Source organism: Megascapheus bottae, chromosome 12 (genome assembly GCF_031878675.1).
Source record: "Megascapheus bottae isolate mThoBot1 chromosome 12, mThoBot2.hap1, whole genome shotgun sequence".
In the NCBI taxonomy this organism is placed as follows: Eukaryota; Metazoa; Chordata; class Mammalia; order Rodentia; family Geomyidae; genus Megascapheus; species Megascapheus bottae.
Genome location: NC_143520.1, coordinates 30,808,585 through 30,832,244, shown reverse-complemented (window position 1 = coordinate 30,832,244; position 23,660 = coordinate 30,808,585). Strand labels below are relative to the sequence as shown.

Here is a 23,660-nt window from a genome sequence, read left to right as displayed (position 1 = left end):
CTAATAATCTTTTTTAGGTCTTTAATAGCAACTTGGGGAAATCGGTGGTATAGTCCCCTCCAGTTGACATGCGTCAGCTGATGGAAAGAGATAGCCTCCTGTAAAGTGTAACATTCAGGATTAGAGGCTAACTGGTCAGCAAGGGCATTGCCTTTGGTCAAAATACTTGGAAGGCTTTGATGTCCCCTCAGATGTTGAAGAAACATGGGAGCAATCCTTTGTTTGAGCAAATTTCTAGCTTGAATCATCAAAGGAGTGATGGGGTTACTATCAAGTTTAATATGAGCTTCTATGAGGTTAGGTAACAAATTGACCACATAAAGGCTATCTGAGAACAGGTTAAGAGGACCAGTGACCTCAGATAGTGCTAAGACCACAGCATAAAGTTCCTCAAATTGCGCTGGGCCCTATATTTCATGAGACAGGGTCACTGCAGGAGAAGAATTGCCTTTACCTGGGGAGAAAATAACAACGGAAGCTTCCTTTTTGCCTCCATCCGTGAACACCATGGGGAAGGAGGGATTGGCTTCACTTAGAAAAAGTTTTGGAGGTCGCCACTCCAGCTGACTAAAGGAGCTCATCCATTTATGGGGACCATAATGACAATCCACTTTACCTGGAAAGCCTTCCATGGCTATTGCTACTCTAGCATTATTTCTTTGTAGCCAAGAGAAATCATTAATCCTAAAGGGGCCATTTGGTCAATCATGGAGTAAACTCTAGGCATTCCTCTGACTGAGAGGTGAATCCAGTGAAGAGGTTCCCTTCCTGGACTAAAAGGGCAGTAAGGAGGGTCTGTCCTGATAGGATATAGAGCATTAGGGGCATAGCAGGATCATATCTCTTTAAGGCTGCTTCATTAATTGCTAATATTGAATTTTATTTAAAACCTCTTTATGATCAGCTAACAACGTTACTATGGAGGTCAGATCAAGACCCATTAAAAGATCAAAAAGAGGTGTGAGGGTTGCAATGGTTATGGGGATCCATGGCCTCATCCAATTAATTTCACCAAGAAGTTTTTGGACTTGTTTTCCTCCTAGGCCCTCCAAGCAGAGGGCCAAATCCCCCAAGGGCACAGTTAACAAAGATAGGCTGGATGCCTCCCTTACTCCCTGTGGAGATCCTAAGCTCTCATTGTCTACAGAAAGGCTGGACTCAGCTCAGGGAGATGTGAAAGAGCTCCATAAGAATTCAGATAAGGGACCTCTTGATCCTTTCAATGCTGCTCCTTGGCCTCTGAGATCCAAATCTAGCCTCCATCCTTCTTTGTTGGAGTTCAGATCTTCTTCCAATCCTTTTACATCATCCTCTGCTCCTCCCCCATCATACCCAGTCCCTGAGGCCTCAGCAGTCTTATCACATAAGTGTCTGGGCCTGGGCTTCCCTGCTAGCTTCCCAACCTCCATGGCCCCAGGGCTCCACCCACCACCTGGTTCAGAGTCCTGCCACCTATTTCCTATTAATGCTGACCCAGGTGGTAACCATCCTGCAGCCTGGTATCCATGGGAGCCTGGTGACCTTAAGGAACTCAAAAAGGCTGTCTTAGAAGATAGCCCTAATGCTCCTTGGACGGAAACAATCCTCCAAGGCCTTGCTCATCGACCATGTACTGTGGCCGATTGGATGGCTCTGGCCAAAGTAGTTCTTCCAGGCCCCCTTTTTATTAAGTGGTGTGCCCTGTATAAGGAAGAATGCCGCCAACAGGTTGAGAGGAACCAGCATGCCCAACCTGTAATCCCCATTACTTTAGGGATGCTTACAGGGATCTCAGATCAATGCTCAATGGGGGTCCAGCAGGCAGTCATACCCCCTCCCTATCAGAATCAGATTAGAACTCTGGACCTAGTGACCCTGGAGAAAACTTGAGGGGGGTCCCTCTGAGTTTCCGATAGCAGGAATTAACCAAAGACCAGGAGAGGACCTGTCTACTTTTATTGATAGAGTTGAGGAGACCATAAAAATCTTTATCCCAGTGAAATCCTTTTCTGCACTTAGGACAGGGGGTGCAAGGCATGCTGGAGTTTTGTGATTTACTGGGTGGAAGCGGGCGTGGCAGCTTATTGGGACAGTCTTTCTTAAAATGTCCCCCCTGACCACACCCCAAACAAGTACACTCTCTCCTAGGGAGTGCCTGCCTGAGGGTGCAAACAAGGGCGGCCATATCATCTCTGCCGGAGGGCTGCAGCATGGCTGCCATGGTTTGTGCCTGATGGGAATGAGTACCTATGTCCTGGGTGGCCACAATCCACCAGCTTTTTAATCCTGAGAGGTCCCTTATCTGAATTCTTATGGAGCTCTTTCACATCTCCCTGAGCTGAGTCCAGCCTTTCTGTAGACAATGAGAGATTAGGATCTCCACAGGGAGTAAGGGAGGCATCCAGCCTCTCTTTGTTAGCTGTGCCCCTGGGGGATTTGGCCCTCTGCTTGGAGGGCCTAGGAGGAAAACAAGTCTTTAGAGCGGACTAGACTGGATAAACTCCTAGTGGAGGAATCTCGCCTTGATTAATCTGGGCTTTTCTGATTAGATGCTCAACTGTGTCCCAAGTATTCCAGTCAAACAAGTTGCTAGCTGGCAGCCACGGGGTGATTTTAACTAAAGTGTCCCAAGCTTTAGCTGCCTGTGATTCAGAAATCTCTAACCCTCGACTCTTAAGGAGGATCTTAAGAGAATCAAGGGAAGGGTCATTCTTAGAAAAAGTCTTTCCCATATTTTATGGGAGCATACTTACCCACAGTCCGATTGGCTCATCAGCGATAAGAGTTCTCGAGCACGTGGAGCCCTCACACCAGTTGTTGCTACTGTGGAGCAACATGGGTATGGAGAGGGACACCCTGAGCAGAGTGATATGGTAAGTATCAATGACCCAGCCCTCCCCCAATTACCGGGGAAGAAACCACAGGGAGCCAGGAGCTGTGTCAGCCATGAAAGCGCAGTAGATCTCACTTTTATTGCGTCAGGCAATAAAAGAGAAGGTGGGAACTGGGAAGCTAGCCAACAGGAAGAGGCCCAACGTGCTATCACTAAGGGTCCAGGGCAAACTTTTAGGTACTGGGCGGGACCAATGCAGGAAAGTGCAGGAGACCTGCTCTGCTGTGGGAGGCTCAGTCTAATTACGTACACAAAAATGCCTTAAGAGAGGTATGCAAGGAATGCGAGGAATGCCTGGCCAAAGCCCTTTAATGGCTGCTGAACAGGAATGATGAACAGGCCTCAGAGATGAAGGTCAGGCCCCAACATAGTAGAATATCTCAAATGATAAAATAAAACTAGGAAATGCTACCGTTTTCAGGTTGCCTAGAAACTACACACCAAAAAAGTTATTAAATTAGGCATAATATCCTCCTAACTATGGAGCCCCAAATTGTGTGTGTGTGTGTGTGTGTGTGTGTGTGTGTGTGTGTGTGTGTGTGTTCTCTTGTCTTCAATGGGCGCTATTTGACTGCTACTCTCAGGGAAGTATTTCCACCTGCAGATTGGTGACTATTTTATGTTGCAAAATTATACTGTGTGTGTGTATGTGAGTGTGTGTGTTGATCCTCAAACTTGAACTCAGAACCTAAATACTGTCTCTGAGTTGGTTGTTTTGTGTTCCTCAAAACTAATTACCACTTGAGCCACAGCTCTACTTTGGGCTTTTTGGTGATTAATTGGAAATACAATTCTCACAGAATATCCTACTGCTTAGCTTCAAGTCTACTACTCTCAGATTTCAGCCTCCGGAATATCTAGAATAACAGACATGTCCCACCATATCCAGCTCTATTCTTTCATACTTTAAGCTTCCACTTAACAATTAACTATTTTAAACATTGTATTTGCTTCAGGATCTGTAATAATTGACATACTTTGAACTGTAATGTGATAATCTGAAAGGAGTTATATCTAGTTAAAGGTCGTTGTATGAAAGTTCAGATAAACAGGGTCCATAATTCTGCTTGAGGCATCAAGATCAGCTTCCCATCTAACATAAGTCCCATAGGCTTGTTATGAATTTGCTAAGGGAAAGTAAGGAGAGAAGACAGGAAGACTTGCTCACTGGAAAGATGAGCTTGAAATGGAAAATATTTGATGAAAAAAAATGTTGCTTCAAATCTAAATTACAAAGCAAAAATAATTAGTTTATCATTGAATATACATAAGAAATAAACCAATTATTTTCTGAATAGCTGATTTCCAAGTAAATTTTGGTAGGGTGCTATGATGGGAAAATTAGCAATGATGATGGACAACTTGATAATTTTTAAAATTATTGTCCTTAAAATATAAACCCAATGTTTCACGTTGTGTTAAGTTCAACTCCAATGACAAGGATATTATATCTAAATTATTAATATGCTTGGATTGCCAATTTGGCTTCATCCTTTTATTAATGGTTGTGTCATCTATGTCAAAAAAATCTTATTAAAGGAGACTCTATTGTTCTTAAAGTAATCACTATGTTAAACCAATATATCTTTCAGTATTATTAGTGAGGGAGTCAACAACTAAAAAATCTGGAATCTATTACACAGAACTGAGGATTCTCTGAGACTAGTATGTCGTCTTAGAGACAAATCCTTGCCAATATTATTTTTAGAGTTGGCTTATTTTAAGCAAACGTAATTCCTTGATATATATTTATATAAAATAATGTGAAAGAATAAAATATTGTATGAAAGAATGAAAGGAACAATGAATGAAGATTCTGGATTATTCTGCAGACTATAATATCCAGGTTGTGATTCCATTGTTCTTCTCCCGGTTGCTATATTCTGGATTTATAGACCCAATAAAGGGACTGCACATACGGCCAAGGCTTTATCTAAATTAGAGGATAGAGTGAAACTTTTGTTTAGAAGTCCAGAGTTTTAACTCACTTCCCATTTCTTAATCTCAGAAAAAGAGAATTTATCTAGAAACACGTATAAAACTTTAGAAAAGGAAATTCAAATTTAATAACTCATTGTAAGCATTTGTTTTATCACTTTCCAAGTGTATATAATTTTAATTCATTTTGCCAGCTTCATATAGTCTCAATTTTACTGATGGGAAAGCTAATACACTTCACAGGATTTTAAGGATAGATAAAGTGTTTTACACAGTGGCCAAATTCTGCCAGATATCTCTCCCTAGCCAAGGCTAGAATATGCAAACATGCTTTCAAATGAGCAATAGAAGACTTAAAATTATTAAACGTGTCTTTTGGTTTTCAACAAACATAATTTTGGGGGTATTTAGCCACTGGGCAAATAGGTATTTACTGTGTATTACTGATTTTTCATTCTCTAGGAAGAGTTTAAATGCTGGTAGTAACATAACACACAAACCAAACTGGCCGATTTACTGGTGATATAATGTGTTTCTCAGACAGCGTGAGCCAAGTGTCATTATGACACTGACAGTGAAATTATATGTATAATGTTACTTAGTATAAGTCTTTCAGATCACACACTGAGCCCAAATTTCAATTGAACTGAGTTACTAGAACTGTATGACATTCCAAGAAAGCTTTGTAGAGTAGCACTATTCTGTAAAAATAACTTTGTCTTATTTTTTAAAAGAAAAAAAAAACCTGAAAGATACGGGAATGCCATTTCTTTCCAAAAGAGTAGCCATATTTGAATTTTCTTAGCAGCTTGCTGAGAGAGTGCAAAGCTAACAAGAATCAAAACAGACTCTTTACATAGTTTGTTTGGGTCTAGAGAAAATCTGTCCATGGGCTTTTGTGAAGGGGCCAACATGTCAGCATATGCCTGACTACAGTGAGTTTATCTTTCAATTGATTTAGTCCATTCTGAGGAATCAAGATGATGCAAGAGTATGGCACTTAACCAGATTCTTTCTCATTTCATTGACAGAATTGATAGAAACATAGTTACTTATTCTTAGAGTTAATTTAATCAGGAAATGGTACAGTCAGAGATTATATTTAAATTCACATTTCAGTGATTTTGTTATTGCTTTAAGAAGTTACTAACACAAGATCTTACTTAATATGACAGATTTATATTCAATATCTTAATTAATGATTGTAAGTAGAAAAGATGAAATGGACTCATAATTCCATACTCTTGGGTGTACACACAAGTTTGTGTAAAGCACAATTGATAAATGAACACTTTAGTATCCTAAAAGTGCTAGAAATTGAACTGCAAAGGTAGTGGTGATGCTTTCTCATCCACTTTCACATACAACCATACACACATAGTCTTGTGGAATTACAAGAGCATTTTTATTCTCTCCTAACTTTACATACCTTTGGTCCATGTAGACCTTTGGTCTGTGTATAGAGCAGAGAGGCTAAACTGAAATTGAGTGCTGAGTTGAAGATAAACTTGTGTTTCTCCAGGTTGCTCATGTAATTTCTATAGCATTTATTTAATCCATAAGCCGAGAACTATAGAGAACATGACAGGAGGTGTCAGGGAGATATAGCTCAAACTTGACTAGACAGTGGTCATGCCTAATAGGCTGTACTAGCATGGGGGAAAAAAGCACAATCCTGCTGGAACCCCAAGAACAAGTGATGAACATGTGGCATGGCAAGAGGAATATCTCACTATGCAATATAGAAATGTCAACATATTGAATAGCCAAATGCAAGGAAGTATAAATTCGGATGCAATTTTATTCCTATGTATGCTGGTTTAACCTGATGTTATAAGGTTGCACATAAAATAAACTTGAGAACTTAGTAATGTCCAGTGTGTGTGTGTGTGTGTGTGTGTGTGTGTGTGTGTGTGTGTGTGTTGCATATATGTGAGTGGAAGAAAGAGAGAGGGGGAAAAAGAAAGAGGACTAGAATATCTCCAATGCAGGGCCTGCCATGGATATGTGGTGAGAATCTGGCTCAAGAAACAAAACCCAAGCAAAAAAAAAGGTAAATTATTGGATCTGGTGATAAACTCACTGGAAGAGCACTTGCCTAGCAAATACAAAGCTCTGAGTTAAGAATCTAGCACATTAACAAGAATTAATTAAAGAAATGGGATATAATAAAATAAGAGAAATTAGATAAAAACTTACCCATCTAGTCCTGAGAAATCTGAATTTTTATCCTAAGGATAATTGGATATAATTGCAAAAGGAAAACTATGTGTGCTTAACATTTGTTATGTTCTGCCAGAGAGACATCAGGTGAAAAGAACAAAAGAAAGGTTTATTGCCAGCAAAGGGATGGGCAAGACCCTTTCTCACAAAATGAGAAGAAATGCTGCTATTGTCTGAGGTGACCTACATAACCTATAGGGGTAGGAGGGGCTAGGAGGTAGGGACCTAGATGTAGATGCCTGAACTAGAGACTTCATCCCAAGTGGCAGAAAAGGGGTCTTGCAGCCGCCCAGACTCGGAGGTCACTTTAAGGTGATCTTGTTATCTTATATGGCTGTAACTTTCCCTAAAGGAGTGCCATGTCAAGGTAAATGCTGGAGGAGGCCAGTTATTTATTGTGTATACCAAATGGACCTATTGTTACCTGAGAGAAGATCATGCTAAGGTATAGGAAAGGAGCCTATTGTACTAACAACATTAATGGAAGAGAAAGGTCACATAAAGTGTTTTAGAAAAGATTCCCTTCGAGAAAAGGCCTCTTAATTTTGTGATTAATCCAGGCACTGGTCACTGTAATTCTAGCTACTGTAATTCTAGCTACTGAGAGGGCTGAAATCTGAGGACCATGGATTGAAGCCAGAAAAAAAAAAAATCCATGTGATCCTTATATCCAATTACCCAGCCAAAAGCCTTAAGTGGAGATGTAGTTCAAATGGTATAGTACCAGCCTTGAGCAGAAAAGCCAAGTGAGAGTGTGCACACACACACACACACACACACACACACACACAAACACACACATACAGTGGACATAATATGCATTACTACAAAAAGAGGAATTCCTTTCTGGATGATAGCAAATTGATCTTTCTTCCTGAAAATATGTGCTTGGAGACAATACTAAAGGACAGGAGTAGAAAAATCTCAGAAGAGCTGTACTATGGAAACCTTTGAAGCTTGGACTAATGTACCACTCTTAGACTGCAACATTCTCCTGTGTCTTTTACTTATTTACCTCCCAGTATCAGCTTGAGGTCCTATTTACTCTCCTTATCTATCATCCCATCTGTCCCATGGTGATGTTCTGATTCTTATGTCAATTTTTTCCATCAGGCAGATGGTCTACTTCTGTTTATAAGACTTTGCCAGACCCCCCTGAGTTTTTTCATCCTCTGTCCCTGGGGATTCATTGCCAGTGCACCAACAGTTACCATGTGGTAGATGAGTCTAGAGAATTTAAGTTGTGGCAGATAAATCCATCCAGGAACCAATTCAACAATTAAGCTCATATCCTTTCCAATAAGTAGCATCCTCATATATGCTTTGAATGGCTAAGAGGAAAGTCAATATGATTTAGATTTGGACTAAGGTAAATTGTATTTATTTGGTTCTTCTTGAATCTGCATCACATTTTCTTTTCTCTCCCCTGTAAAGAGTTCATTATGAGATCCATCATTTTAAATGGAACCCAAAAGTTAAGATAATAGATTTGTCTGTCTTTGAAATTGGAACTTGTTTTACTTTGCCATATTCCCATCATACTTGAATCAAATCTTCATTAATATCCAACTTGAACTGTTTCCCAGTCTGACTCAACAATGACCAAAACAATGTAGGTCATTCTTTCATCTGTTTCTCCTCTTGACTATCTGCATTATTAACTTTACCCAGACCTCCTCTACATCAGTATGGTAGACTGTGTCTTACAAAGAATGTTACTGTTTGTAATCTATGCCCCCGTGATTGGTCCCTGACTTGTATGCCAACCATGTAATGGAAGGCCCTCGCCTTCCATTACAAACTATATATGAAGCATCATCCACCAGTTTCTTCAAAAGTTAATGAGATCTTTGCTTCATATATACCACCAAGGAGCTACGTATTCCTCTTAAATACTATAATTCTATTTTTTAAAATGAAGGAAAGCTTTTTCTTATTTGAAGTAGACCAAATATTGGCCTAGAGCCCTATTTAATATTCACTTTTCAGAACAGATCTTTCCTCATTTTATGTTCACTATTAGAAAAGTTTTTTACTTAAGTAGTTTTCCATATATTGTATGAAGATTTTTTAAAGAAAAAAATTTAAAAGAATGACATAGCTCTATTTTTCTGATTCTCATATCTGAAATCCATCTGCATACAAGTGTTTTTATTCACACACACACACACACAGACACACACACATTTTTCCATTTAGATTATTAATGCTCACAGTCTATAGAATTTTAGCTTTTTACAGAAATGAAAGATTTAATCTACTAGTGTCTGGATTGTGGTAAACAAAAGAAGAGAAACTGAAAAATATGAATTGAAAGACATAATGACAGCTGGGTGTTGTTGACTCATTCCTGTAATCTGAGCTATGCAGGAGGCTGAGATGTGAATATCTCTGTTGGAAGCCAGCTTGGGCAGAAAAATCTACTTGAGATTTTTAGCTTCAATTAACAACTCAAAAACCGTAAGTGGAGCTGTGGCTCAAAGTGGTAAAGCATTAGCCTTGAGCAAAAAAGCTCAGGGATAGTGCCAGGCTTTGAATTCAAACCCCAAAACCAGAAAAAATAGAGGTAACTATTGAAAGGTAAATTAATGAATACTAGCCTAGAAACATGAGAGATGCTTGGAATGAAAATAAGAGCCACATACTAAATACATGAGCAGAGCCAAATTTCTTGGTCACTCAATATCTGATAAGATAATGCTAGGAAATACTAGTAACTAGTTGAGTCACTAAAATAACTTTTATGCATGTCTAGTCAGGACCTCTCAGGAGAGTGAAACAGTGCTTTTTCAAACAAGAAACTGAGAAAATTCTATCTGCCCCTGTCTCTCTCTCTTTTTTTTTTTTTTCAATCTGGCTGCCTGGCTATAATGACAATGATGTTTGATGTCTGAGCAGTAGATCGTAGTCTAATTTTGAAAGTCTTGTTGGTTAGCAGTTTTCTTGAAGGAGTGGAAATGAAGGCAAATTAGACTTTCTTGCCCCTGGTAAAGACTAAAGACCATCTGGGACGTGTAAACTCACTGAGGTCTGCATTCTTTACTGCAGTAATTTGTTATTGTTGTTGTTGTTAATTTAATCTTAGCATTTATGAGCCCAAGATATATTTGAAGTAAAGAAACTTTGGCCTCTTGAAAAGCTAAGGTAGCTAAGGAAGTCTAAGGTAGTTTGGGATGATATTTCTTTACAGTCTTACTCTACCTTGAAGACTACTTAACCCTGTGGGAGAGATCACTAATGCCAACTACTGAATGTCAGTCTTATTCTTCCATGAAACAAAACCAGTGGGGAGAAAATGTTCTTGCTCCAGTCACAGCACATTTTTAGAACTTAGCAGCTGATTTTATTTTCTAATGAAAAAATCTGTGAGTATGTTTTAATTGTACTGTGAAGGAAAAAACCCATTTGCAATTGAATCCAATTACAACTCATTTGTGATTAAGATTTGGTGTTTAAAATTGATGCATTTGTATTGTTTTCTTATTGCTGTCTATAGAGAATTAAATATGAACAATATATTGAACACAAAATACACAAGTGCCCATTGTTTTTTTTATTCTATAAATATTGGATGAGTTTTATATTGTACATATAAAAGAATCATGTGTTAAGAGTAGTTTAAATGAAAAATATGAATATGCATAAATGAAGAGCCAGAGTTCCTGCCTAATGAAATTCTGTAAGAAGACATTACACAGCATTTATCATAGAGATTGCAAATGAAAACTAGATACTTTCAGATTATAAGCCTCTCTACTACCTTGTGTAAATAAGAAAAATTATGTGGATTGTTGAAAATTAAACTTATTTAGTTTTAATAGGCAAAGAGATACTTGTCCTACTTTGAGTTTTATGAGAGAAGTATAAAATATGCATTCTGGATCATTTGTCCATTGAATTAATGACTTCACAACATGGGAGTATCTATTGTCAATTTTAGATGTTCCTCTAAGGAAAAGAAAATAAAAACATAGTACAAAATAGTTACAGCTTGAGTGGTAATGTGTGGTAATAATTAAAAAATTGTAGTCAAGACATGTTGAATAATTAACCCATTGTACAACTATAAGAGGAAAGAAGGAGGAAGAGGAGGAGGAGGAGAAAGAAAAGGAGGAGGAGGAAGAGAAGGACGAGGAGAGGGCACTAGTGACATGTAATCCTAACTACTGAGGAGGCTGAGATAGGAGAATTGCAGATTGAAGCCAGCATGGGCAAAAGACCCTTTGAGACTCTTATCTCCAATAAGCTTCCTAAAAAGTCCGAAGTAGATATGGGTTCAAGAGGTAGAACACTAGCATTGAACAAAAGAATCTTTGGGGCAGAGCCCAGGCTATGAGGATCAGCACAAAAATAAAATAAGAAGAAAGGACCCAGGACCAGCATAAAAATAAAATAAGAAGGAAGGAAGGAAGGACGGAAGGAAAGAAGGAAGGAAGGAAGGAAGGAAGAAAGGAAGGAAGGAAATGTGGAAACCTTTATATCACATTTTTAACTAATAAACAAAAGACTATATAGAGTTGATTATGTGAATAATTTATGCTTTTCAATGTATTGTTTGTACAATAATCCTTTATTATATTGCTATTATTGTGTGTGTGTGTGTGTGTGTGTGTGTGTGTGTGTGTGTGTGTGTGTTCTATTATTGCGACTACAAATCAGGGCCTGGTTAGTCCCTTAGCATGTTTGCTCAAAGACAGCATTCTACCACTTGAGTTATAGCAACATTCCAGCATTTTGATGGTTTATTGGAAATAATAGTTCCATGGACTTTCTTATTCAGGCTGGCTATGAACTGCCATCCTCACATTTCAGCCTATTGGATATCTTCTAGAATAACAGGCACGAGCCACCAGTATCCAATACATTGTTCTTATGAGAATAAATGTGATTGGTTTGCATGTAACCCCCCAAAGCACTATCAACCCTAAGAGTAGAGATATAGCTGTCATATATTCACATACTGTAACATTTTCTTACCAATATTAGAAAAAGAAAAGAAAGGGAAGGGAAGGGAAAAGGAGAAAGGGGATGGGGAAGGGGAAAGAGGAAGGGGAAGGGGAAGGGAAAAAGAGGAAGGGGAAAGGGAAAGGAAAGGAAAGGAAAGGAAAGGAAAGGAAAGGAAAGGAAAGGAAAGGAAAGGAAACTAAAGAGAGGAATCAGGATAATTAAGATGTTTCACCGAACTGAAAACATGGATACTGAATACCCTCCAGCCAATATCATGGTGATTTCCCAGCCAGTATTCATTCCATAAAAATTGCTTCACTCCACTCAGATGTTCTGAGCCAATCTCTAGTGCCCAAGATTCAGCGGAGAGGAATGGCCTTCTGCTCGCTTCCCAGCAGCCTCTACCACTTAGGCCTCCAACTCAGATCTGTCACTTGTGGGAACAAACTTCTCATAATATTTTGGCATTTAAGACATATTCAAATGAATAGATTCTGTAAATCACATGTTTAATGAACTCCCAACAGTGAACTTTCTAGAGTAACTTGCATGAAGTGACAGTTTTTTAAGCCTTAAAATATATTTTCATTCTACTAAAAAGACTGGATCAAAGAAGCTACTTTTGTGTGACTTTGTATTAGACCAATAATGGGAACTGGTTCTCACAGGACTGAATGCAATGGGAAATAAGTTACAGTAAGTTATTTGAAAAAATAGCCACACAGAATAGAATGGAAGAAGCCCTGCCAGGGGCTTTCATTGAGAAATACTGAAATAATAATTATTTCACCATCAGAAATGATCTTAGACAGAACTTGAAGTGAAAGATCCAAGAATTCAAAAATTGGTGAAATTGACCTTAATCCAAAAATATTTTCTAGAGGTAATAGTACTTGGGAAGAGTCCTTACTTGGTCATAATTTCAAATAACATTTCATGTGAGAAATCAAAGCAAAAGTGTGAATTCAGTCAAGATTAAGGCAGAGGGTGGATGAATATGGGGTAATATATGATAATAAATGGTCCAGTTCAAAAGTCCTAAGTAGCTTATATCTTAAAAGTACTCATTGATAATCTAGCTTATTTAAATATTGAAAAGTAGGATTTCTTAATATTGACAACTTAACAACTGCTTAAATATGCCACCAAATAAACAATAGTTTCCTACCAAGATCAATGTCATGAACACAAAATGATTCTATTGTTGAGTTATCCCATTGAATTCTATACCTAATATACTTATTTAATATTTCAAGCAGTGCATCTAACCTTTATAGATGATGCTTAATATAAATTTAAAATACTGGAAGACTTTAAAAATTCTGTTATTACATACAATCAAAGTATGTTATCCTTAGAGGGGAGCCAACCTTTACCATGACACCCAAACGAGTAATATCCTATACATTTATTCACTTGTCACTAATTGTTTTAAACCTTTTTAAAAATTGTTTATTTTGAAAAAGTGTTAGCATGTTAACATGATTTAGGAATAGTACAAGATTTTCCTCACTGATTGGGGGGCACCCCCTCCACCTCAGCAAATCATTCTGATACCTCACTAAGATAGTAGATAGAAACTTTGCTAGCTATTGTGCCACTGTACGACTTCAACTACCATCTTATAAAATGCAAAGAATGTGCTCTTCTTATAGTCCTTAAAATTTACTATATGCCCAGCACTATGCTAAATACTTACTGTGCATTGGACAAGTGAATATTTTCTGAGCTCAGGATCCAGTTCTAGAAGAAAAAAAGAAAAAGAAAAAAATGACTGAAAAGGAAAAGCCCAGCACTATTCATTGCAATAGTTCATTGCAATTTACAAGATGTTATTATACTGGTACAGTTGCTGATAGAAAGCATGTGGATCAGACAATCACCTGGACCAAGGCTCGAGAAGAAAACTCTTGGACACTGTTAACCTATAAAGGAGCAATACCTCTTTAAAGAGGGAGCTCATCTGTAGAAGTGACTTAAATGAGTATGGCAATAATCAACAGAGTCTGAAAATGGAGGGAAAGGATTTTAAAATTTCTAATATAAAACATTTTAGTGGGGCTGGGAATTTGGCCTAGTGGTTAAAGTGCTTGCCTAGCATGCACGAAGACCTGGGTTCAATTCCTTGATACCACATATATAGAAAAAGCCAGAAGTGGTGCTGAGGCTCAAGTGGTAGAGCTCTAGCCTTGAGAAAGTCCAAGGACAGTGCTCAGGCCCTGAGCTCAAGCCCAGGACTGGCAAAAAAAAAATTTAGTGGAAAATGTATACTTCTCTGAGTTCATTCATATCTAATATATTTCATGTACTTCCTATTACCTTGAGGTTTGAAATTAGTTAACTATTATATGCTTCTTTCACTTTATTTGTCCCCCCAAATATGAATGTGCCTTGATAATCACTGGAGAATACTTTTCAAACCCTTCTTCCTCTTTTTCTTTTTTCAATTGTATTTTATTGTCAGGGTGATGTGTAGAGGGTTACAGTTACATTTTTCAGGTAGTAGGCACATTACTTGTTGAACATTTTTACCCCTTCCTATTCCCTTCTTCCTCTTGAAGTTCATTTTCCATCTATTTGGGTCTCCAGTCCGTAGGCTGGGAATAATAGAAACTAGCTTGATAAAATTGGACAAGTGCCCTTGTTCCATGCAACAGTTTCACTGTGCATCATTGCAGTACAGACTTAGTCTACTTAGCCAATAGGAATAGGAAGACTAGACAATATGCATGTGTCTCAGTTCATGTTGTGTTATTGTAACAGAATTCCTAAGGATGTACAATGTATTTATAAAATTTATTTATGCAATTTATTTATAAAAGAACTCATATTTATGTCCTATAGTTACAGAGAGGGGCACATTTCCTGTGAGGGGTTCTTGCAGGACCCTCCCATGCTGGAAGGCAGAAAGCAAAGAAAGTAACCGATGTTAAGGTATGGAAGGAAGTTCATGCATTATCGGGAATCCACTCCTTCAACAATTAGCTCACTCTTGTGATAATGTCATTAACACAAATATCAGGACACAGGCCTCTCGAGCTAATCACATCCTAAATATGCCACCTCTCAACATTATTGGGTTGGGGGTTAAGTTTCCAAAATATGAATACTAAGGGATGCATTTAAACCAGTGCTCTATGATTTAACACTGCATTGACAAGAGTAGTTGCAGCAAACCTTATTTGTATACTAACTGAAGTAGGACAGCATTCATTATTTTAGGGAATCATATCCCAAATGATTTCAGGGCTTACTGCATGTGTCATGATGTTGCCTCAGATTGCAATAAACAGTTAATGACAAATAATGACTCTTAGGCCTATGTCATATCTGGATCTTGGATATAGTCAAGAATCTGAAAAATTGTTTACAAAATAAATAAATATACACAGAGTACAGATAAAAAGAATTCAGAGGCTAATCTCCCTGAAAAACAAACAGATGTTTTCGGAGTACCATTAAAGATAATGTGATTTTCCTTTCACCAATATTCTCCACTTAACTGGATCAGCTAATTCAATCTGAATTATCTTCTTCCTGTATTCATTTAAGTTTACAATTCTAGGTGTAGATTTTGACATGAAATTCACAGTTTTTGCAAGTGGTAAACACCTTGAAAATTAAGTGACATTGTACCTGGAGCACAAAGGGATGCAGCACTAACTTGCCAATGAATTCTGCTAAAAGAAAAATACAAAACAGGGAAAACTCTGGATTTTAGTTTGGCAAATCATGTAGGTCAACTTTATTGTCTGCTGTTATGAATGGATACTTTGTTTTTTAATTCATTTGTATGGCGAAATCATAATACCCTGGGAATGTTTGAATTGTGTATAATATAAAGCAGAGAGCCAGTTCCCTCAAGTCATTACATTTAGAGGCTGGTATTTGATCTATTAAGTTCTATAGCTTTCATCTATTTATTCTGCATTGATCCATGCTGAAGAACTTGAAGCTTTTCTTCCAAAGCCAGTTGTAGTTTGCATTGTTTCCATTAGATGGCGCAGAAGATTTTTTTTCAGCTATTGAACAAACAGGCGCCTCTGAGAGACCTGCGTATGTGATCAACTACTAGGTAAATACCAGCGATTTCATTTCTACCATGAGCACCTTATCAGAAGTAATCTAATTTAAAGTATTTCTGAGAAGGTGCTATTTTATAACTTACAAACCATTTTCTACTTAAATACTATAATGAGACCATTTCCTCAGTGACTAAACTATATTATTGTTTTATAATCTTGTTCTTTTTCAAGCTTGAGAAAAATAAATAGTTAAACCATAGACAACAATCCATATGGGTGGGGCACTGTGACACAAGTAGGAACCAAGTTCAAAACTAATACTGGGATGATATGGATCAAATATTTCTACTATCTTTCCAGTGGTGCATATCTACCATGGCATTGTCTATCTTTACTTATTTTTATCCACTGCTCTGACTCTTTTCATTCCCATCAATGTTTTCTTCTTCCTTTGGTAATTTAAGATAAGAATGCTTTTTGATACTTTCGATAAACTTAAACCTAGTTATATCTTAGTTGTTATATTATTCTAAGTACTAGTCATTCTAAGTACAACTCAGTGTTGCTTTCAGGGATTCTTCAGAGTTTGAAAATCTTTTTTCAATTCTTGTCTATGATTGTTTTGATTGCAAGTTTAAACAATTCAACAGAGCCCTACCTTTTGGTTTTGGTGCATATTGAGAAAGAATTTGACTCAAAGTTGGTAAGATGTTTGTTCATTTGGCTCAGATCTGTAATTCTTCTATTTTCATATATCAAAAGACTTAGAAAATTCCCATAAGAATCATATGCACTGGCCAAAATGAAAAGCAATGATTTTCATAAACAAGAAGAAAATCTTCCCAGAGTGGAAAGCTCAGCAACTTAGGCCAAATTCTACCTAGCTACCTGGTAGTAAAAGTACACAATACTTACAAGCTTCTCATATTGTCTAATGCCAGTAATTGGCTCAACCTTTTCCCCCCAAGTGATGCATTTTTATTGTCCATTTCTGTAAAATAGTGTAAACTTTGATTTTTCAAAGTGAGGTCACTGTTGGAAAATTGTAGCCCAACATTAACATAGACCCACAGTGAGATTTTTGAGTATAGGAAACAAAGAAAATTATAAGGAAAAATAATGAAGGCTGAAAGGGCTACATTCGATTGTGAGTCCTGGCCATTATCAGTGATGAAGTGTGAGGGTAAAGTTGTTCCTTATACACTATGTAGTCTCATTTGAATAGAAATGCAATGATTCTAAGGTGAATTAAGGACTCAAGGTAAAACACCTTGGAAAAACAGCACAATGAACAATGAGTCATTGTTCAAAAAGATATCTTGGATACAGAACAATTATAAGTAAGATGATTGCTAGCTTCACTGATGTGGCTTGCTTGAAAATTGCAAAAACTGAGGGACAAACCCTGTATGTTCTTCATTAGTGTAGATAGTAGAACTCTTATGACAATAGTAATGGACATTTTCACTTAGCGCAATCATTATACTTATTAATTTATAGAACTTAAATATATCAATAAGAAAATGAAACCAGGAAAGGGAACATTGCGAATACATTTTTCTTAAACACTGTAAGAGATGCCTGAAAATCGTGGCTCACTCATTATAGTAAATTAGTTCTCAATTCAAGAAACCTTGTTTTATTGATTTACTTTACAGATACATACACAGCTATGAATGGATGCATACTAGACAAAATACACAGAATAGTGACTCTGCCTTTTCCATAACAATTAGCATATTTTCCCATTCCCATTCTTTCAGATCAATAGCACACACACACACACACACACACACACACACACACACACCTATTAATGCTAAATTATCTGAGAACCCAATCCTCTTATATAGAATTAATATTTTTGGCTCAACTTTCTAAAGAGTTTTGACAATTCATTACATTTCCATGAATATTTGATCACTGTAATTGTACACTTTTGATGAGACATTTCCTCAAATCATAACAGCACACATTCTGTTATAAATTAAAAAAAAAACTATACAGCTGACAATATGACAATATCAGTCACACCAATGCAATAAAACGAGATCCCATTTCAGAAAATACAAACACTGTCTTCCAAAAAAGTGGACAAGACAGAAAAAGATAGGTGTGCAATAATGTAATAAAAGTAAAACTAAAGTTAAAAGAAAACATCTTTTTGAATATAATGATCTGTTTATAAATTTTAGTTCTTTTGTTATTATATTTATTAAGAAGGTAATATTGTATATTACTTTTCTATGCGTAGTCCATGCTTTGTCAGTTCTCATCTTCTTTCATTCTCACAGAGGAAACAACTCTGGAAAGAGAAATTTGGGAGAAAGTCTAAAGGAATGACATCTATTATCAAACCTTCTTCAAATGAAATATGATCAGTTCAAGGGGTAACACAACTAGTATAGTTCCTTAGAAAGGCAAAGTCAAAGTTCAGAAAAATAAAGCACCAAGAAGAGAGGACATGAAAAGGATGGAGTGGAGTTAAGGAGAAAGAGGTAGATAAGCAAGGAGGAGAAGGGGAGGACTGTCAAAAATCCAATGTATATCTTACAAACTTAAGAATAATGAAGGAAGCGTTGGATAGGGGAAGGATGGGTAATATTGTTGAAAGGGAGGAAATTGATAAATATATATTATTTTCACACATTGCCTTATTAAAAAAGTGAATCTCAAAAAAGTTTTAACTTCCATTATAGCTTGATGTAATGAGGTCTGGAAATTTGTTACATTTTTCTTTTTTCTTTCTTTTTCTGTTACCTTTCTTAGGGTACTTGCACTCTAATTCTTTTACCAAGTATTGCAAATAAAAATTCCTATCCATATTAAAGGAGTATTAAGCAGGAATGTAAAGAAGGAAGAGTTCTTGAGTAGAACATTATAGTACATATAGCATATAGATGATATTTTACAACTTTATTTTAACATAAAGTCAAGCAATATCACATTCTTGATAGTTTACAATTTCAAAGAAATGGACTTGGACCATTGAAAGGAGACTTTTTTTGGTATGTGAACTGTTCGCCATTCATAGGTGTAAACATGCATACTCTTATTAAGGAACATTGACCAAAAAATGAGCAAGGTTTTGACACAGATAGACTTCACCTAGCAAGAGAACTTGCCTAGACAAGCTCTGGCAATTCTGTTAAAATATGTGTGCGAGTGACACAGATTTCTCAATTCACTTCACTAGATTACTTCAGGGCAAATTGTCAGAAGGATGTGCAACAGGAGACCGACATTATCTTTTGTTTTTATTTTCAGCTAGCACAAGAACATTTGAGATGATTTATTCATCATTTTGCAAAACTCTGCTGTGACACTGAGAAGGAGAAATAGATCAGCTGGAGAGATGAATGCAGAAATGCAAGGACAGAGAAGGAACTGAATGGCTCAGAACATGAAGCCCACAGAAGTGTCATTCCCAAAGGAGAAATCTGCCCAGTAGGTAAGCCTTAAAATAGTTCCTTTTCCCCTCTGATAAACTACCTCTGAATAATCACTTGAGAATCAGAGTATAAAGAATAAGATCTGTTACTTAGGAACAAAAATCATGAAGAAGAAGTCAGGCACTTCAGTGAAAATGAGGAAGAGCAACTCGTGAGATTCTCACTGTCTCACAGCAACATTGATTCAGAGAGCTTTCAGAATGAAATTGCATGGTAGGCTCTGACCCCCAGAATATGCAATGTCAGAGGTGAAGTACAATCTTAGCTAGTCTTGGGCAACACAAGGTAGGAGAAAATGTATCTTTTCTATTCTTACCCTCATTACCTTCTGCAATTAAGGGCTGTTTTTGTTACTTGCAACAGAAAGCCCAACTGAAACAGGCTTTATTTAAAAATGAAAAATAAAAGAGACAAGAAAATGTGTTGATTCCTTTACCTGCTGTTCAGGGCATGACAGCCTTCAGGAGTGAAATGATGTTCAAGATGATTTTTTTTGGCATTTTTCTTTCATCCACTCTACATCTTTGATGTTGGTCCTAATTCTCAAAAATGGCAGCCAGCCACAACTGAGGTTGCATGTTTTCTTGTTCATGTTCAGTAAGGAAAGACATCAATTTGTGTTTTACCATTTTCAGCAAAATCTGTGTTCACTCTGACTGAACCAATATCCTCTGACTGATAGGTAGTATAGGTCTGAATTATGTATCCATTTGTAAGCCATTTACTGTGGTTCTAAGCATCTTTGGTTGGGGGTGAGGATATGAGATTGGCTGGATGCAATCAAGATTTACCCCCTTGAAGCAGCAGTAGGTTCAGTCATAACCCAAAGCTTATGAAAGAGTGATGGAAAAATATGAACTCAGGAGAATAGAATTCTGCCCTGGGAAGAAGACAGTGTTGGTCAGCAAACCAGGCATGCCCATCGTGGGTCTTCTTAGATCCCTATTCCTAGCTCCTGCTATCTATCTGTTATACCATTTCTAGAAGCCATAGTTCAAGAAGCCTCTTAATTCTTATGAATTGAGTAAATTCAAAAATAACTCAGAGCTTGATGTCACAATATATACCTGTGTAGCCAGTTAGGGCCATAGGATCAATTAAGCCTGAGAACTTGGAACCAACTTCAGCAATATACCAGGACTTCATTTTAGAAATACTTTAGGGATCTTTTGAAGGCTTACTCAAGGAAACATCATCTTTAAGGAAGAAAATACTTTTCTAGAAAAAATATCTACCCCACATGGGTAAATATGTATATCAATACATAGTATATGTTATCTGAAAATGGGCAAAATTAGAACATTATTTTAAATAATAATAAAATAATAAATTCATTCAAACCCAATCTATAAGTTCTTTTTAAATTCTTCTCATACTAAACTACTACTATCTTCTCAGCTTAAAACAGCATGTACTTATTAGTTCATGGTCTGTGAAGGTAATAATCGAACATGTCATGGCTGAGTTCCCTGTTTGAGGTTTCAGGGCATGCAAACAAAGCAACACCAGGACTACAATATTATTTAAAGCTTAGGATCTTCTTGCAAGCTTGTGAGCCTGGTTGTTGACTCACTTCCTTGTGGCTGCAGGACGGAGGCAATCATCTTGACACATGGCCACTTCTACTTGAACTACCTTTGAAACTAATTGAAAGCATTTGAATCCTTTTTATATTTTATATTTCCGGGACTTCCTCAGCATTACATTGGACCAACCAGTTCACAATAATCCAAGATACTCCTTATTTAAAAGTTCAATATTTATTAGTCCTGATTACATTTGCAAATTTTCTTCTGCAGTGTAAAATAACCACAGATAGAGTACCAAGAGATTCAGACTCAAAGAGTCAGAACACTCACTGCCTCCCACGCTCGATACATCTTGTTTTCCACATTGTTATCACCTAGGAAAGGACAAAGCTCACCCTAGGGGAAAACCCAACTGTGGACTCTCACTTGAAGTTTCTGGTGAATAACATTCTTCTATCGATTGATACATATGTAAACTTACAGAAAGATAAAAGATGCTGTGACTTCTCATTTGTTCTGGTTGAGGTTGCGAAAAGAAAAAAAATCTCTGTTCTATAGACTAGGAATCAGTAATAAGGACAACTTGGAAAGAATCTGCCGGCATTTATCTTGTGTTTCTTTTTTGTCAGACAGTACAAAGAAAATTAAGGTTTTTCTTCTTTGCTATACATATAATACTCAGAAGTGAAAGCTTAATTAACTTGTCAGAATCCATGGCATCTCTTTTCTTGAACAGCTATATCCACCTTCCCAAAAGATGTGAAAAAAAAAGAGAATAAACCTTCCCAACACTTTCAGCGGAATAACTGTACATCCAAAGAAATCTTGCCCTCTAATATTGCTTCCTGTCATTCTTAGTGCTTTTTCCATTCTTCTAATTGAGCACATGCATTTCACCATTTGTCAAGAGATGTCTAAAGTGCAGAGTACAGGTTGTTTCATAAGGTGGGGCCCATCAGCTTGCAAAGAGGAAGAGAAGCAGAGTAGTTAATTACCATCTACCAAATTCATCTTTTTCATGAAGACAAAAAAATTAAAAGAATCAAAGAAGTTGACAATTCCAATGTTGCCTACAAGTTAATTTTCACCTTCTTAGTATTGACTTTTTAGTATTCTGCTGCCTCAGAAAGTGATGTTCTCTGCAGCATTTCAAATATTGGAGCAGATCTTTTCAGTGGATGTGCTTCCCTTTGGGTCTAAATTATTTACCTTTGAAAGCTTCATAAACTCTTTCCAGAAGCCAAGACCATAAGTGTGACTCACAAATTGCTTCTTCAGCTTGCTAAGTATAATTCTAGAGATCTGAGGTACTTCCATACACTGAAAAAAATTGACAACCTCTTTTTCAACCTTTGACATTCATATTGGAAAATGTTCCTCTCTGACACATAAATTGGCTTTCCTAGCTAAGTTATACTTCGTGATGCAATTCTTGGCCTTCCTGATAGCATATTTATTGAGGAAATACATAGATTTTACTTCCCAATATTTAAATGCTCTGTTGCCTGATGATTTAGTGAAGTTCCTCACAGTACTCTGTACCAATGTTTTCCATCTTCCCAACTGAAAGACAGTATGCACAGAAAGAGATCATAGGGTATTTTTTTTACTAGTTATTGTCGGTTAATGTAATTGGCTCCATCATAGCTCTAGCATCTTTTTAAAATAAATAAAAAGTTATCAAACCATGAGTTCTATAATTTCCCAGAAAAAAAGTAGTATAAACAAAAGTCACTTCCTCAAGAGACGTGTTCCAGTGTCTATTGCCTTTGAATAAGTACTAGAATAAGTACTTTGTATTCCCTTGGCTTTTGCTTTCTCCCACTAACTCATTGTCTATATCTCTTTGACTAACTTTATTATCCACACTATTAAATAAGCCTATATCTGCTCTAAAAACTTAAATTTTCATGTAAAAATAGCCTACTTGCTGGTTTGGCTTTGTACTGAAGGAAACTTTATGATTTATCAGATGTATAAGCTATGTTCTGTTGAAGGACAAATATCTCCTAAATACCAAAGTTTTCCATTCAAGAAGCAAGCACAGAAAATACAGCAACAACAGCAGGTTCATATCTAAGAAATGACCTATTAACTAATTCATTTATTAATTTGAATATTTATTTCTATGATTAAAAATCTTGACATCTAAAGATAATTACAAACCACACAGGTTCTATAAGTTCATATAGTTTGATTATACTTGGTAGATTCAAAGAGCTATTATATACTGGGCATAGCATACCATCTGTTGAAATGCAAAGTCAACACATTTTTTTTCCTTTGCAATGTAGCATTTCCTTCATCTATGTACAATTTTAAGTGAATGTTTCATAACAAGAGAGGTTTCAGTATCATGGTTGGAGATGTTAACATAAGAAAATATTTACCAATTCTATCATTTATCTTTGCTATAATGTTATGTGTTACACAAACATAAATCTTGGGACACTGGCACTGTGATTTTTGCCCAGTAGGATGGCTAGTGATTCCAAACTTGATAATTTGGGTTGACCTTGCTTCTCTGTGGTCAGTTGTAAGTAGGCTAGAGAGCTTTGAAATACCTCAGACATTAGTCAATTTTGTTTCAATTGGTCTCCCAGCCTCCACAGGTAAGATTAGGCATATTCCTATGGTGAATGTAACTGTCAAAGAGTAGAGTCAAAGACTCTCC

At 36.9% G+C, this 23,660-nt stretch overlaps 1 long non-coding RNA gene across 1 annotated transcript; it reads right to left on the bottom strand.

The window, feature by feature from the left end:
* Positions 1–2,732: 2,732 nt before the first annotated feature.
* Positions 2,733–20,278, bottom strand: LOC150056398 (uncharacterized). The gene is made up of 4 exons (XR_016537317.1): positions 19,894–20,278; positions 18,246–18,310; positions 13,680–13,723; positions 2,733–2,802 (listed from the first exon to the last, which is right to left on the bottom strand). It is a non-coding gene; the product is annotated as an uncharacterized LOC150056398 (long non-coding RNA).
* Between the last annotated feature and the right edge of the window lie 3,382 nt (positions 20,279–23,660).